At 44.6% G+C, this 16,899-nt stretch overlaps 1 long non-coding RNA gene across 1 annotated transcript in view; it reads left to right on the top strand.

The window, feature by feature from the left end:
• The window catches only part of LOC141165144 (uncharacterized), a 77,941-nt gene extending 61,252 nt beyond the window's left edge, over nucleotides 1–16,689 (top strand). The window contains exon 4 of the long non-coding RNA XR_012251066.1: nucleotides 14,994–16,689. This is a non-coding gene — a long non-coding RNA (uncharacterized lncRNA). The remainder of the gene's footprint in view (nucleotides 1–14,993) is intronic.
• Nucleotides 16,690–16,899: the final 210 nt, after the last annotated feature.

Below are 16,899 nucleotides of genomic sequence, written 5' to 3'. Positions count from 1 at the left end.
CACATAAAACTTTCCAATACAAGACATTTTCAAATAAAACATTTTCTTCAAAAACACATTCTGGAGATCTGGCCGCTGTGCAACTTGTGACCAGGTAAAGGTACAACAGTCCATTTAATTCTGAGGTAGACGTTGCAGTTCTTTTATAAAACCAGTAGGGGGCGCTTTAAGAAGCGCAACTATTTACAAGGGATTGGCCGCTCCCAGTCCTCGGCCAGTGGGGATAGGGGAATGGCTGCTCACAGTCCTCAGCCTGGTTAGGGATTGAGGGGGTTAACTTGCACAAGGGTAACAGTCCTTTAACTGTTCCACACTAGTCCCAACGGGGACCACACTTCAATCAGCAGCAGTTCTCATAACAGTTCTTGTAACAGTTCTGGTACCCTGACGGGTAACTATATACAGTTCCACTTTACCGTTTACTGGTAACGGTGTCCTCCTGATGCTCCTTGCTCTTCCGGGTAATCTTCTGGTTCGTCCGGACCCTCAGTGTACTCCGTGTCTGGGCGGTACTGCAGTTCCTCCTCCGTGAGCCGGTGAACGTGGAGGGCGTACAGTCCCTTTGCGCCCTTGTGCCGGGTGTAGGTGACCACGTCACCGGGGTACAGGTCACGGCCGTGATGTCCCTCTGGCAGGTGGCTTTCAACGTCCCTTCTAGTGACGAAGACGTCGGTGTCAGCCTCCGGGTCTCTGATGAAGCCCCAGCCATGCTGTAGCTGGAACTTGACTACGGTCCCGGTGGCTCTGGGACCGTGGATGGCGTGGGTGTCTTGTCGGGCCCTCCTCTTCTGTTCCGCTCTCCTGGCCTGGAGTCGCTCCTCCCTGATGCGCCTCTGCCGCCGCTCTCTTTCATAGGTGGCCAGCTGCCGACGGCAGCAATCCAGGCGCTGGGCTGCTTCCGCCCGGGTCTCCTGGGTGAACCTCATGAGACTCTCGCCGGTGGGGTCCCATGCAAACTGGGCATCCTCCAGCGGGGGTGGAGCGATGTTGGCGGGCTCTGGGGCCGGGATCAGAGGCTCGCTCAGGGGTTGTTCTCCCCGGAGACGGGGGTTGTCAAACTCTGGTGGCCACTCAAAGGGCAGCCCGTCCGGGCTGGTATGTTGGGCATACAGGTCCGCACCCAGGGGCGGCACCGCGGGCTTCGGACGTGTGGCAGCGCCCGGGGGCACTCAGCCTTGTGACCAGGCCGGTGGTCGCTTGTTGGTCGCGCCCAGGGGTGGCACCGCCAAGGTAGGGGGCGCTGGTGAGGCAGCGGCGCCCAGGTGTGCTGGGCCTTGCGTCCTGGCCTGTGACGTCTCCCGCGTTACGGCGCCTGGGTTCAGAGGGCACAGCGCGGGGCGGGGCGTGATGACGGTTCTCGCTGCCTGAGGCCTAGCTGGCGGCGGTGGAGGCGTGGTGTCAGGTACGGCCCCCAGGGCTTTGGGTCCCGCAACGGAGGGTGAGGGCAGGCTGGTGTTCCCAGGGCTTGGGGTGGTGGCGTCCCCATTACCTGCCTCGGTCTCCATGGCCTCCTCCGCGGCGGCGTGTGCAGCTGCCGGTCCCGGCGGGGTCCTCCGCTGGCTGCCTTCGTGCTGCCGGGTCATCTCCTCCTTCCACCCGGCAAACACATCCCGCTGCGCCCGGACCATTCTTCTGTTTAGGTCTTCCAGCGCTGCACGCGCACTGCCCGGGTCTCTAGGCAGCTGGGCCAGCAACTCTGTCAGGCTGCAGGGTGGCTCAGCTTGCAGCAGGCTGCGGGCCAGGGTGCTGGTGGAGTTCTCTGCTCCTTCCATCTCCGGGTGCAGCAGGTCCAGACTCATCAAGGCCGCACCCAGCCCCTCAGTTTTCTTTCCTATCCGCCCCCATGGGGTTTGGTCTTGGGGGCATCTGCTGACAATCACCCTCAGGGGCAGCCCCCCACGTTGATGGACATCTCCACTGCTGCACTCATGGCTGGTGGGGGCGGGCTCCTTCTTTGGCGCCATTCTGGGACCTGGCCCACGATGGGAGGTGGCTTCCTGCTGTCCTTTGGTGCGCACATAATGGCGTCCGCTCTGCCAGGGTGGGAAAAACGGATGAAGACGGCGGGAAACGGTCCAAGATGGCGTCCGATGGCGGGAATCAGCTCCGGATGGCGGGAAACGACTCCAGACGGCGGGAAACTTCTGGAAATGGCGGGAGACTTCTTTTTAAGGTACATGTACAGTTTTCTCCAGGCACGCAATACCCGCTTGTGGCGGGTTGGTAATGATCCTGCCGACTACGCCAAAGTTGACGCGCCCCCTGGGCCTGTGTTGTGCAGGGGAACCCGGAACCGGACCTGTTGTAGAATGCTGGGGGTTGTAGTCTCCGTGTGGCAGTGACCCGGTCCGTGCCCAGGGTGGTCAAACCAGTGGCAGTCTTAATGTATAGCAAATGTCCTACTACGCCACCCGTGGATTGCGGTCATTGGGGACCGCCGCCGTGCTGCAGACCGCTGAGGCAGATGTTGTTTGCGCAGCTGAGTATGGGATAACTCCCCACGGGAGAAGTATTGCCTCAGGGCAGCTAATGTGAGAGATGATGGGAGTGATGGTGTGAGCGTCCCAGTGCTAATGGTGCTGGTGCGGCGAGGAACCACAGAGACGTGCGGTTGCAGTTTTCAATGCTTTACTCACAGTTGTTGTTCATGTCAATGCTGCAGGCGATGACTGCCCGAGCTGTGCTGCGTCCACCAGGCAAGGGACTCGGTCAACTCCCAGGTAATTCCAGAGTGTGGTTCAGAGCTCCCTTCTCTACCTTTCTCTGGCCGTCCCCACCAGTGACCCACCTTTGCCCAGCTTCCTCGGGCCTTCTGTTGGCGAAACCTCTCCCGGTTTCCCTGAACCTATACGGTATGCCTTTCTGGTGGATGTAGTGAGGGGTCGCGCCAAGATGTGGTAACAACCTCCGGTCTTTGGCTGAGGAATCTTTTGCCTCCACCAATTTGGGTTCCGGTACCCTGTTCTGCCAACCCTTCACCCTGTATCTCCTCTGGGCATATGGGGTTCCTTCGGTCCTCGTGTCTCTGGGCCTTTCTCTGTGTTCCTTGCTTCCTTTCTCCTCTGTTCCAGTTCCTTTCTTACTTTCCTTTCCGCTCCTTCTCCTCTCTCCTTCTGCTGTTTTCTGGCCTCCACTCCAGGCCTGCCTCTGGAGCTGGGCCCAGACTGAGCCACAGCTCCCTGTCAGCCCTCTCTGGCTGAACTCCTGTCTTCTTCTCCTCCTCTCTGAACTGGCTGGACTCAACTCACTCCTAATATGGTGCCCACCTTATATACCTCCTTCTAACACCCGAGCCCAGGTGACTAGCAACCAATGGGCTCCTACCTATGCCCAGAGACCCACCCCTATCTGCTCCTACACCACAGGGTATTCCACCCCCCCGCCCCACTCCAGCCAGGGACAGATGCTGTCATGCCTGCACTTCTGTCTAGTGGGAGCACCGTTGAGCTGTCCCTCGGAAATGGGGTGTGTGTGGTGCATGCAGCCTACCGAGTCCTGGTCCACACTCCATCCTTACCCGGAAGTGGAATACCACACCTCTGGTTTGAGGTGCAATACCCCTGTAGCAGCCGAGCCCTCGGGGTGCTACATATACATTTGCGGCTGAACAGTGAGCGACACACTCAAACTGTTTTTTTTTAGATAAAAATGGCCCAAAAGTGGATAATACAGAGGTTTGAACTGTAGAACTGCAAAACCACACTTCTGTTTCTCTTGCCTACACCACACTATTTTCAACAGATATATTTGTGTCTGAACAATCAGGGAGACATTATTACAGGTTTTTTTTTACGGCAAAAAAAGTGAAAAGCAGGATAATAGAGATTTTTTACAGTGGAACAGCACAACCACAGTTATAATTTACTGGTGTATACCAGACTTTTTTAAATATATATATTTGCGGCTGAACAGTTAGCGACTCACTCAAACTGTTTTTTTTTTAGATACAAATGGCCCAAAAGTGGATAATACAGAGGTTTGAACCGTGGAACTGCAAAACCACACTTCTGTTTCTCTGGCCTACACCAGACTATTTTCAACAGATATATTTGTGTCTGAACAATCAGGGAGACACTATTACAGTTTTCTTTTTACGTCAAAAAAAGTCAAAAGCAGGATAATAGAGATTTTTTACCGTGGAACGGCAAAACCACAGTTATAATTTACTGGTGTATACCAGACTTTTTTAAATATATATATATTTGCGACTGAACAGTGAGCGACACACTCAAACTTGTTTTTTTTAGATACAAATGGCCCAAAAGTGGATAATACAGAGGTTTGAACAGTGGAACTGCAAAACCACACTTCTGTTTCTCTGGCCTACACCACATTATTTTCAACAGATATATTTGTGTCTGAAAAATCAGGGAGACACTATTACAGTTTTTTTTTACGGCAAAAAAAGTCAAAAGCAGGATAATAGAAATTTTTTACCGTGGAACAGCAAAACCACAGTTATAATTTACTGGTGTATACCAGACTTTTTTAAATATATATATTTGCGGCTGAACAGTGAGCGACACACTCAAACTGTTTTTTTTTAAAATACAAATGGCCCAAAAGTGGATAATACAGAGGTTTGAACCATGGAACTGCAAAACCACACTTTTGTTTCTCTGGCCTACACCAGACTATTTTAAACAGATATATTTGTGTCTGAACTGTCACAGACACACTTTTTTTTTTTTTTTTGGGGGGGGTGGACCAAAAGGTTAATAAGACGGGTATTTTTACAGTGTGAAGGAGGAAAAAAAAAGAGGATTAAGATGAAAAAAAAGGATTTTTCCTGACCCCCGAGACCTGGAGCTAAGTCCAGCAATTTCAGCAACAGGAGCACACAGGACCGTAATGCAGCGTTTGCTGGTATAACCACTGCGTCTCCTATACAGCCAGCCTGCCTGATATCTGGGATGGATATTAGTCCTGAGAAGGACTGTTTGTTTGATCTGGCTGCCTTTACAGACCCTACACTAACTATTTTGCAGTATATATCTCTCCCTAAATCAGCAGCGCTGTCCTTACACTGTCTGATCCCAGCCGTCTGTGTCCAAGATGGCGGCGCCCGGTTTTAAATACTCAAGGTGACGCTGTGCGGCCAGCCAATCAATGTAATGCCCACAACCAACATGGCTGCGGCATTACAGTGACTGGCTGGTAATCCCTGCATGTTCATTGGCTCTGTAAAGAGCACCAAACATGCAGGGCGGAGACCCGAGCTCCCGCCCGAGTAACCCGGAAATGCTCGGTGCTCGCCGAACATCCCGAGTAGCGTGATGCTCGGGCGAGTACCGAGCAGTGTCGAGCATGTTCGCTCAACACTAGTTACCATGAGTCTGGGTTTGTCACCGGAATGCGATATCCAGCAGCCAAGGCGGATTGCAGAATTTTTAAGAAATAACTGTCAACATTATAAATATTGATTTTTTGCTTAAACTTGATGTATTTGTCAATGAAACTTTAAAAAAATATGAAATTCTTAAAATTGTTCTTCAGTAACCATAGAAACATCTGACTAAAAGATCCAAAAACAACTGAAACAGCAACATTTGTGTCAGTATCAAAACATTTGGTGATGACTGTGCTCACTAATAGGCAGAACAGCATTTTTACAAGTCAGCACTAATATAACATATCTGTTTACGCAGTTAAAGACCCTGAGATTGTAATAAATCCCTTCAACTCAGGGTCAAATACTGAATGTTCCAAGGTTTTAGTGGAGTAAGCAGTTGATTAAAAGCAGTAAAATATAGATGATAACGAATACAAAACATTAGATCATGGCTACTTTAATCTTTTAATGTAAATATTAGTTTACAGAAATAGTAGCTTTATAACTTTGTTTTATATTTCCTTTTAAATATTTCCAGAAACTATAGCTCATACAGAGAATCTTAATTGAAGGGTTTTCTCCTATATTAGACTCATGTAACTCAAGAGTGTTAACTTTTGGTACTTTTTTCCTTTAAAGAAGGAAAAAAAAAGTGGACAATTTTTGCTCTTTTTTATTTCTGCTGCTTCTCTGAGTATTCATTTATAAAAAAAAAAAAAAGAAAAAAAATCAACAATATAGTTCCAGAGACCTATCTGCAAATTTTTAAGATCTTTACCAATAATGCAAAGCAGTCTAAAGACACACACCGAGAGAATCTTGCGGGCAATGTTCCCTTGGTAAAGATTACAAAAACTAACATTAAATTAAACACTGAATTAAAAGACCCATGTCTCTGAAACCAGATGGAAAAATTAAAAAAAAAATCTCAGTTGATTAGCACAAGTAGCGCAGAGCAGTTTTCGGTTTCTCCATTGCCCCACAATTAGTGCAGTTACTTTCCATGCCTGATATGCTTATTATTGAATATATTGGAATCTGGGTGCCTTCTAGCAGCATGATTTGGTGAGTCTTGTATGTCATAAGATCACAATCTCTTTTGATAGAAGCAAAGGAGGATTGAGGATTATAGCAAGCGGCAGCCAGCCTACACAGGGGAAGCAGAGGGGATATAGAGGCTGCTGAGGTGAAACAGGCACTCGAAATGCAAAGTTGGGTTTTCTAATACACCTCCATGATGTCCGGATCTTTTTTGCTTCACATGTTGCTCTGCTAAGTACTAAATAAGGTTGTTGACCTTCCTCTTTATCCCCCTCCTGTTAACATATTTTATAGAGAAAGTACTGTGTTTGACAGGTTGTTGAAAACATGGTTACCGCTTATCACTTCGCATCCAAGGGTTCCAGGAAACAGTTGAGAGGAAGAGGAACCTCCCAGTCATCACATCAGCATATTATTAATTAGTATATAAGACATGGAATGTAACAGTACCAATTGCAGGAAAACAGAAGAAACTGGAGAAAAATGCTCTGCAATCAGGAGAAACCAAGCAATAGATGTATGTCAGATTTACTTTTTTGATTAAAGGACTGGTCTTTTTAAAGATAAAAGCTAAAATGAATGTTTATTTTGTGGAACCAAAGAACAAAGTGCACACTCAGGGCTGGACAAGGTATTTTGGTGCTCTGATAAACCCTCAGTCCCCAAGTAAAGGAAAGGGTCAGAGACTAAGGTAACAGGTCCCCTAATGCCCCCCTCCTCCCGCTCTGATGACTGCTTCCACTAGAATTGTTACCTTTTTCACCAAAAAATACCAGCAAAAGTAGAAAAAATTGTGTATTTTAGGGGTGAGGCTCAACAGGTAGTGTGTGTTCAAAGTTAGACATACAATTTTTCATTTTTTACAGAATACGAGGGACATATAGTGATATTCATCCTTATATTTAAAAGTCAAACCCAAAGATGGTCATGGAAACTAATATAGCGTAACTATAATGGGGGTTGTTTCGTTTAAATTAAGCGGTCCAGCATTTGGCGGATATCCTAATGGAAACTAAACGGACCCCATTATAGATAAAGGGATACGTCTGATGGTTCTTACGTCCGTCATGTGACAAATACAGTTTGCAACAAAACTGATGGTGGTTCTGGTGACATATTCATATACGGATGGTAGTTCTTTTGACATGTCCATGTGTGATGGTTATTCTGGTGATGTATTCATCACAAGAACCATCATCGGTACATGAATACAAGACCGAAATCATTATCAGTACATAAATGGAACTTCATAGCCATCAATAGTGCATAGATACAGTACCAGAATCACCATCAGTAAATAAACAGGTCACTAGAACCACCATTAGTACATGAATGCATCACCAGAACCACCATCACTACATGACTACATCACCAAGCTTACTTCAGCAGTTGTAATATCAAGTCAGGCCCATATACATTTGTATCTCATGAACCTACAACTCCCAGTTTGTCTTTAACAATAGTAAAGAGATGCTGGGAATTGTGGTCATCAGTCATTATCAGACTGCTAACCATAAAGGAACCATAGTATTGATGAGATGTAGTCAGTATCAACAAGTGAACATCTACATTCAGGCACATTTTAAGTGACATCTTTTCTTAGTGAGTTGTTTCTTTCTTTTCGTCTTCATCTTGTCCTGACACCATGATGACTTTTCACATCCATAGCTCTTCTCTGCAGACTTGCCTCTTCTCCGCTCTTCTGCAGCAAATCCCAATATGGTGTCCTTAAAAATAAAAGTGTTATTAAAATGCCCTCTGCAAAAAATATATGTCCATATTATGCCCTAAATTAGCCTCCTATGGTAAATGACTGCCACACTGCCTGCCTTAATGATCTATAATCACCACACTGTCCGCCCTTACGAGCTATAACCACCACACTGTCAGCCATTATCAGCTTTAATTGCCACACGGTCCGCCCTTATCAACCACAACCTATTACTATTTGGCCGTCTGATGGATGAGTGTGAGCTCAGAGAATTCCAGGAGAATGTTACCTGTCTGACTGCATTGCACACACTGTAAAGTTTGGTGGAGGAGGGATAATTCTATGAGGTTATATTCCCCGTGGTTGGACCTTGGCTAGGACTGTATGCTTCAGCATACTAAGACATTTTAGACAATTGTATACTTCCAACTTTGTGGGAGCAGTTATCGGGAAGCCACATTCTGATCCAGCATGACTGTGCTCCAGTGCACAAAGCCGAGTCCATAAAGACATGGTCATGTGAGTTTGCTGTGGAAGAACCTGACTAGCCCATACAGAGTTATTACCTCCAATCAGACCCTCTCGTCCAGCACCTGCTTCTGTGCTCAGAAAGGCTCTTTTGGTAAAAAATGCCACAGACACACTTCAAAATCTTGTAGAAACTTTTTCCAGAAGAGTGGAAAGTGTTTAGGAACCACTCTTTATTAATAGTTACTGATTTTGAATGGGATGCCATAAAACTATTGTAGTTGTAATGAGTAGATGTCCCAATACTTTTGTCCATTTAGTGTACATGCAGCATGCAGCTATGCTGTCTTATTATCTGGCAATCTAATTTTCACAACTTTTGCTGCTCTTGTTAGACTTCAAGAAGACGCAACTGTGAAAAGGTGCACCAGTTCTTTCTCAGCAAATATGCTTCCATGTGCTCTCAGTCATTCCTGGATCATATGAAATATAATCTGGTAATAGAGAAGCTATTGCAAAATGCTGAAAAACTTTATTACCTAAATGATTAGCAGCTCTCTCGACATTTGCTTTCAAGGCTTGAAACCATAATGCCCCATGACCATACAGTAAGTAGAATTAGGCTGTGCGCCCACTATGCGTTTTTTAAGCGTTTTCGCAGCGGCAATTCCACTGCAGAAATGCTTAAAAAACGCTTAGTAGAAGGTCTGCCATGTCCCCCAATGATAATCCGCATGTGCTGTGCACATGCTGCGGAAATTTCCCATGCGGATTATCATTGCGGAAAAATCCACAGCACTACCAATTATTTTGCGGAAGCGCAGCATTTTCGCCGCCATTGACTTGCATTGGAATGCATGGAACCCGCATCACTTAATCTGTACATGCGGATTCCATGCGTTTCAATGTGCCAAAGGTACCCGGGTCTGGAGAAGAGGAGACTCTCCTCCAGACCCGGGTACCATAGTACCTGTAAAAAAAAGAATAAAATAAAAAATAAATATTATACTTACCATCTGATGGCCCCCGGTATCCTTGTCTCGGCTTGCCGGCAGCTTGCGGTGGACTGAAGGACCTGCGGTGACGTCATTTAGTCATGTGACGGGTCACGCGACCGCTGACGTCGGCAGGTCCTTTAATATACTACGAGCTGCGGGCAAGCCAAGACAAGGACACTGGGGGCCATCAGAAGGTAAGTATAATATTTATTTTTTATCTTTTACGGTCACACTATATAAATCCATGGCGTTGCATGGATTTATATAGTGTGACCAAGTTGTCAAGCACTTTCCAAGTGATGCTAAAATCGCTTGGAAAGCGCTTGACAACCCGCATGCGGAAATGCATGTGAGGAACGCTTCACTTCCGCTTGTCCCTGGCAGGAAAAACGCATGTACAATCCGCAAGTGTTTTTCCTGCCAGGGAGATGGAGAAACGCTCAGGAAAAAATCCGGAGCATTTCTACATCGTGGGCACATAGCCTTAAGCTACACAGTTTTGAAGATCTACTGCCTCAGGTCATGCCCTCCTTTTTGCCAATCTTTTATGCATTTATGGAATATACAAGATCAGTGATTACAAGGGGTCCGGAAAGTAGTAAAGCTCCATTATAAATTCTAAATGTTACTTCCTAGTCCTCTTCCTATCTGAAGAGACAATTTGCATATTTCCCAGAGGAGCATTGAAGCTTAAAAGTCTCCTCACCTTGACATGCTTAACATGTCACTCTCCGCAAGGAAAAATGTTATCCCTTGGATACCGATCTGACGCCTCTCACCCAGCCAAACCACATCTCACACTTTGCACTGATGAGGGGCAGTACCCTGAAACACAGTGTCTGTAAATTGAGATTCTTGTTCTGACTTTTATTCTAATTTATGTGACAAGGCTTGTTAAAGGGTTGATATTGACTTTTAGGATTGCTACTTCCTATAGGTGACACTAGAGTTCTAGTCCTCTTCCTCTCTGAAGAGACAATTTGCAAATGTTAATTCCAAATTATGTTTATTAAGGTACTTAAAGGGAATCTGTTAGCAGGTTTTTGCTACAGTATGCAATCTGACAGTAACATGATGTAAGGATAGACATTCTGATTCCAGCAATGTATCACTTTGTTTACTGGGTGCAGCCGTTGTGATAGAATCACAGTTTTCTCTGCTGCAGATCTACCAGTTGTCTGAATGCTGAGCCCTGTGTATCCCCGTCGACACCACTGATTGGCAGATTTCTGTGTACCATGTATATTGACAAAAAGTTGCTAATCAGTGGTTGGGGTGGGGTTGGACCAGGCGGCATGGGACAACTAGTCCAATAGTGATAATCTCCTGCTGATAAGACACTGATTTTATTGAAACAGCAAAACACAGCCTAATAAGTGACACATCACTGGAATCAGGGTCTCTGCCCCTACATCAAGCTGCTCTCAGATTACATAAACTACATAAGCAAAAACCTGCTAGCAGATTGCCTTTAAGAAATGTTATGCATAGTTGTTTAAAAAGTGATATGCTATTTTATTTGCATTGCCTTTTTTCATATGTATTATGATATTATGAATGGATAGGATTGAAGTTATATCTTTAAATTGCACAAATCTTAAACCATTCACCTGCTGTTTTTCAGAAAAGCAAATTTCTAGATGCAAATGTCAAGACTAATATAGGCATCAACGAAATATGCAAGTGAAGTGTGATAAAAACAATTTACATGTTCTATCATTATAATTAATAATTTATGATGTAAATGAAGTAAAGCCAAGTAGCCCTGAATGATCCTCAGCTGGCTGAACAATACAGTATCTTCAGATATTTCAAGTTAGATTTTAAAGAAGCACTCCCATCTATATTTTTTTACATTAAATGTGTGTATGTACAGTATGAAGGTAATGTAGTGTGAGTGTATTATTATACTCACCTACCACTGTTCTCTCCAGTATCCAGCGCCATTCTTCTCCTTTTCTCAGTGACATCACCGCTCTGTAGACTCTCCAGGTCACACTGCTCTCTGCGTGACCCGGAAGTGACTTTTACAATGTAAGTCTATGGATTGTCAAAACGAAGCTCCATAGGCTTTCATTGTAAAAGAGACTTCTGGCTCACGCATAGAGCATTGAGTGAGTCGGCTAGTCTGAATTGCAGTGATGTCACTGAGAAGAGTAGAAGACTGGTGCTGGACACCGGAGAGAGAGTGTCGATAGCTGAGTATATTAACCCCTTTCAGACCTTGTTAAGTAATAGTACGTAGCTGCGCCCTGGGCCTTATGGACCAGCTGCGTACTATTACACGTGACACGATCGCGCCCGCACACAAGCGGTGCGAGGCGATAGCCGCCAGGTGTCAGCTGATTTCACAGCTGACACCCGGTGCTATGTGCCAGGAGCGGTCCCGCACTGCTGCTGGCACATTAATCCCCGCAATGCTGCGATCGCAGGTACTCACCTCCTCTGCCGGTGTCCCACGCTATCTGCGGCGGCTCCCGGATGTTGTCAGGGTGACCTGATGTCGTCATGACAACATCTAGGTCACCAGACAGTAGGAAGTTACTTCGGTCATGGGTAGTTTATGACCAAAGTAACTTCTCCCTGTGTGCAGCGCTGACAGGCGGCATAGCATAGGGAGCTGCTGCTCTCTGTGCTATACAGACGATCAGGCTGCAAAAAGTGAAAGTCCCATAGAGGGACAAAGTGTAAAAATAAAAAAAATGCCAGAAAGTGAAAAAAAAATTGTAAAAATATAAAAAAATAAATAAATAAATAATCCCTCAAAAATAAAAATATATTGTACCCATAATATTTATTTATTATGAAAAAAAAGAAAAAAAACAATAAAAGTACACATATTTGGTATCGCCGCGCCCGGAATGACCTGACCTATAAAACTGTCTGACTAGTTAACCCCTTTACTAAACACAGTAAAAAATAAATAAAAAACGAAGCAAAAAACGATGCTTTATCATCATACCGCCAAACAAAAAATGGAATAAAGCGCGATCAAAAAGATGAATGCAAATAAAAATGGTACCGCTGAAAACGTCATCTTACAAGCCACCGTACATCAGCCGAAAAATAAAAAAGTTATAGCTCTCAGAATAAAGCGATACAAAAAATAATTTTTTCTATAAAATAGTTTTTATTGTGTAAAAGCGCCAAAAACATAAAAAACTATATAAATGTAAACGTACTGACCCGAAGAATAAAGCTGCCTTATCAATTTTACCATACGCGGAAAAACATTAAAAAAATTTAAAAAAAAAACAATTCCGGAATTGTTGGTTTTTGTTTATTCTGCCCCCCAAAAATCAGAATAGAAAGCGATCAAAAAATGTCGAGTGGCCGAAAATGGTACCAATAAAAACATTAGCTTGTCCCACAAAAAAGAAGCCATCACATGACTGTCGGCCGAATTATGGAAAAATGATAGCTCTCAAAATATGGCCATGCAAAAACTAGTCATTGCAAAAAAAAAGCATCTTTTAGTGTGTGACAGCTTTCAATCATAAAAAGCCAATATGAATCTGGTATCGCTGTAATCACACTGAACCGAAGAATAAAGTTGTCTAATTACTTATACCGCACGAGGAAAGCACGTAAAAATTAAACTCTAGGGTTAGGGTTGTGCTAGGTTTAGGGTTAGGGTTGGGCTAGGGTTTAGGTTTGAGCTAGGGTTAGGGTTAGGGTTGGGCTAGGGTTTAGGTTTGAGCTAGGGTTAGGGTTGGGCTAGGATTAGGGTTGGACTAGGGTAAGGGCTATTGTTGATCTAGGGCTAGGATTGGGCTAGGGTTAGGGTTGGGCTATTGTTAGGGTTGTGCTAGGGCTAGGGTTAGGGTTGGGCTAGTTAATTAGGGTTATTAACTATTTTTGTGACATATCTCTCTGATTTAAGGGCATGAAAATTCAAAGTTTGAAAATTGCGAAATTTTCTAAATTTTTGCCAAATTTCCATTTTTTTCACAAATAAACGCAAGTGATATCGATTAAATTTTACCACTATCATGAAGTACAATATGTCACGGAAAAACATTCTCAGAATCAGTGGGATCCGTTGAAGCGTTCCAGAGTTATTACCTCATAAAGTGACATTGGTCAGAATTGTAAAAATTGGCCTGGTCAATAACGTGCAAACCACCTTGGGGGGTAAAGGAGTTAATATACTCACTACATTACATGCACATACTAACAACAATCCTTATACCGACCTATCAGCAAAGTGTAGGAATGCATCCAATTGACATTATTAAACATAATCCCATGAATGAGGCCCGGACGGATAGAAAAAGTGCAATGACAATCCACTACATATAAAATAATTATTTATTTAAACATTTTTAAAACATTCACAAACAATTAAAAGGCAAGGTTAACTCAGGGGACACGATTAAATCAGGCAAGATTTAAATTTCTATAAGGCATGCCAATTTTACCTATAGTAATATAGTATTGTAGTATTAGGGACAGTAATCCATATTAGTGCATATAAGTGCATAGGAGATGCAGCCCACTAGTGCATGGGAAAAGTAATAGTAAAAATGGTATATTAATCAGTAACTTACAAATAGTATTTCCATGCCAACATAAAAATATTATGGATTCTAACCATATAACCATAAGTAAAAAATCACAATAGCTAAAAAGTAAATGTCAATATAGGTATGACAATCTCACCTAAAAGTAATATCGTATTGAGGACAATGGTCCAAACTAATGTGCTGTATTTATACAAAAAGTGACCCTAATGGTTCATAGGGCAAGAAAGGGTTAAAGTAATATAACAATGAGTAGCTAAAATTCATTGTACCATACAAAAGTGAAATCCATGAAAATGCTGACCATAGTACCAAGTACAACAGGGAGATGTCAATAATGCTTAGAATAGTTACTAACAGTTGCATACCTATAAGGAGGTGGCCTGACAAAACGGGTCCCAAGCCCTGACGTGCATTTCACCCTGCTTCCTCAGAGGATGTGTATATAGATTATAGATCAGGGGGTATGTACTGTGGGGAAAAAGAGTATTTAGTCAGCCACCAATTGTGCAAGTTCTTCCACTTAAAAAGATGAGAGAGGCCTGTAATTGACATCATAGGTAGACCTCAACTATGAGAGACAAAATGAGAAAACAAATCCTGAAAATCACATTGTCTGATTTGGAAAGAAATTTTTTTCAAATTTTGGTGGAAAATAAGTATTTGGTCAATTACAAAAGTTCATCTCAATATTTTGTTATATATCCTTTGTTGGCAGTGACAGAGGTCAAACGTTTTCTGTAAGTCTTCACAAGGTTGGCACACACTGTTGCTGGTGTGTTGGCCCATATCTCCATGCAGATCTCCTCTAGAGCTGTGATGGTTTGGGGCTGTCGCTGGGCAACACGGACTGACTACCAATCCTGTCTGCCAGCTTGTCTTCTCTCCAGCCTGACAGTCTGTCTCCAATCTTCCGCCAGTCTATCTATGGGCGAGTCCACCTGCATACCAGGAAGCACCTGCCAGTTACCTGCCTGCTACCTGCCGTACCTGTTAGGCCGCTCACCTGGGAGCACACGTCTGCTACTCGCCTGCTGGCCTACCTGAAGGCTCTGCCGTCACATGCCGTGACCTCCTGCCTGCTAGCCAAGAGACTTCTACCTGTTCTGCCGTCACATGCTGTGACCTCCTGCCTGCTAGCCAAGAGACTTCTACCTGTTCTGCCGTCACATGCTGTGACCACCTGCCTGCTAGTCAAGAGACTTCTTCCTGCTCTGCCGTCACTTGCCGTGACCACCTGCCTGCTAGCCAAGAAACTTCGACCTGCTCTGCCGTCACACGCCGTAACCACCTGCCTGCTAGCCAAGAGACTTCTACCTGCTCTGCCGTCACTTGCTGTGACCACCTGCCTGCTAGTCAAGAGACTTCTTCCGTCACGTACAGTGACCACCCGTCAGCTAACCCAGAGACTGCTGCCTGCCTGTTGTGTCCACCCGCTATACCGGTCAGTCCCAGCTATCTGACCCGTGGGAGCCACCTGCTCTTTTACAAGGTCGTCCCCAGAGTAGCACCTGCCCCTCTGGCTCCCTCCTTGTTCCAAGGCACAGAGGTTCCACCACCCGGACCCGTTACAGAAGTCTCACGTTGGAAGCAATAGTGGATGGTGAGATATGGAGCCTGAAAGTCAAAAGTTCAAAACATTGTTACCCTTTTGCTCGTCAGTGTGGTTACACAGCCACCTGTACCGACTGCATTATTCCTAGTTTAGAAATGCAATAATAATACTAGTGGGAGCCTGAACAAAGAAACATGCTCTGATCTAGGAGGTCCTCAGCAATCAAATCTAGATGTCTAGTTCGGAAATTTCTTACTAATTATGCAGAGTTTCGGTTTTCTAATAGGATTTCTAAGATCAGATCCATACTGAATGAAATAGGAATCTGAGAGATTTTTCACATACTTAAAATGATAAATAAGATATAGATGTATGTCTAGTGTAATGACATTCAGAAGAATTCAGGTTCAGAAGAGAAGCAGTAACAGTGTCATACCTGTCAACTGTGGTTTAGCGTACAGGTGTAGCAGCCTCCAACATGACAGCTGCAGCATCCTATGGCAATAGCAAAGCACACCATGTAGAGAGATGGACAAGAGAAACTGAGTAACTATAAGAGAACACGGCCATTTGTCTGGGCCAGCAAGGCCCAGACTCAGACGATGACGGTCAAGCACCGAAGACCCAAAAGACGCCGGTCAAGGCTCCTGACCTAGACGACACCGATCAACAGCCGAGGACCAGCCCCCATCTATACGTACCAAGGAGACACTCATCTCAGTTCAAGTACCGAAGAAGCCCTGAGGATACCTGGCCAGAGACCCGAGCCTGAGCCGGACGACACGGAGGAGACGTATGGGATGGGTTGTTACTTTCAGCAGAGACTTATGGTACCGCGTGTGGGAAGGGGAGAGACAGCAGATGAGATGGCCCAGAAAGCATTATTAGATTTAAGGGTCTGGAAAGTTGTAAAGGTGCCCTAGAGACTGTTCCCGATAAACACGGCGTTTGTCCTCTTCCCTATCTCTATGCATGTAATTGCTTGTAAATGATACTGTGAATATTGCTCTTGTGCGATTTATCTGGGATCATAATCTTTCCCGTATTTAACCCTGTTAAGTGAATAAAGTAGAAGTAGACTGTTGATCCCGCCTGTTGTCTCTGCTGTTGCATTCAGATCACCTGCTTTACACAAGCACCACAAACATCCTATGGGGTGATGTGGGAAACATGTGGTCATCTCGATCAATTAGTGTTGCTATAATGCATATATTATATAGTTACTATATTAACTACATATAATTAGTAAATCCTATTCAAAATCTATTTAT

This window comes from Phyllobates terribilis, unplaced genomic scaffold, assembly GCF_046119375.1.
Source record: "Phyllobates terribilis strain yellow unplaced genomic scaffold, ASM4611937v1 Scaffold_11__3_contigs__length_659146591, whole genome shotgun sequence".
In the NCBI taxonomy this organism is placed as follows: Eukaryota; Metazoa; Chordata; class Amphibia; order Anura; family Dendrobatidae; genus Phyllobates; species Phyllobates terribilis.
The sequence above is the reverse complement of the archived record's forward strand: the minus strand, read 5'-3'. Positions and strand labels throughout refer to the sequence as shown.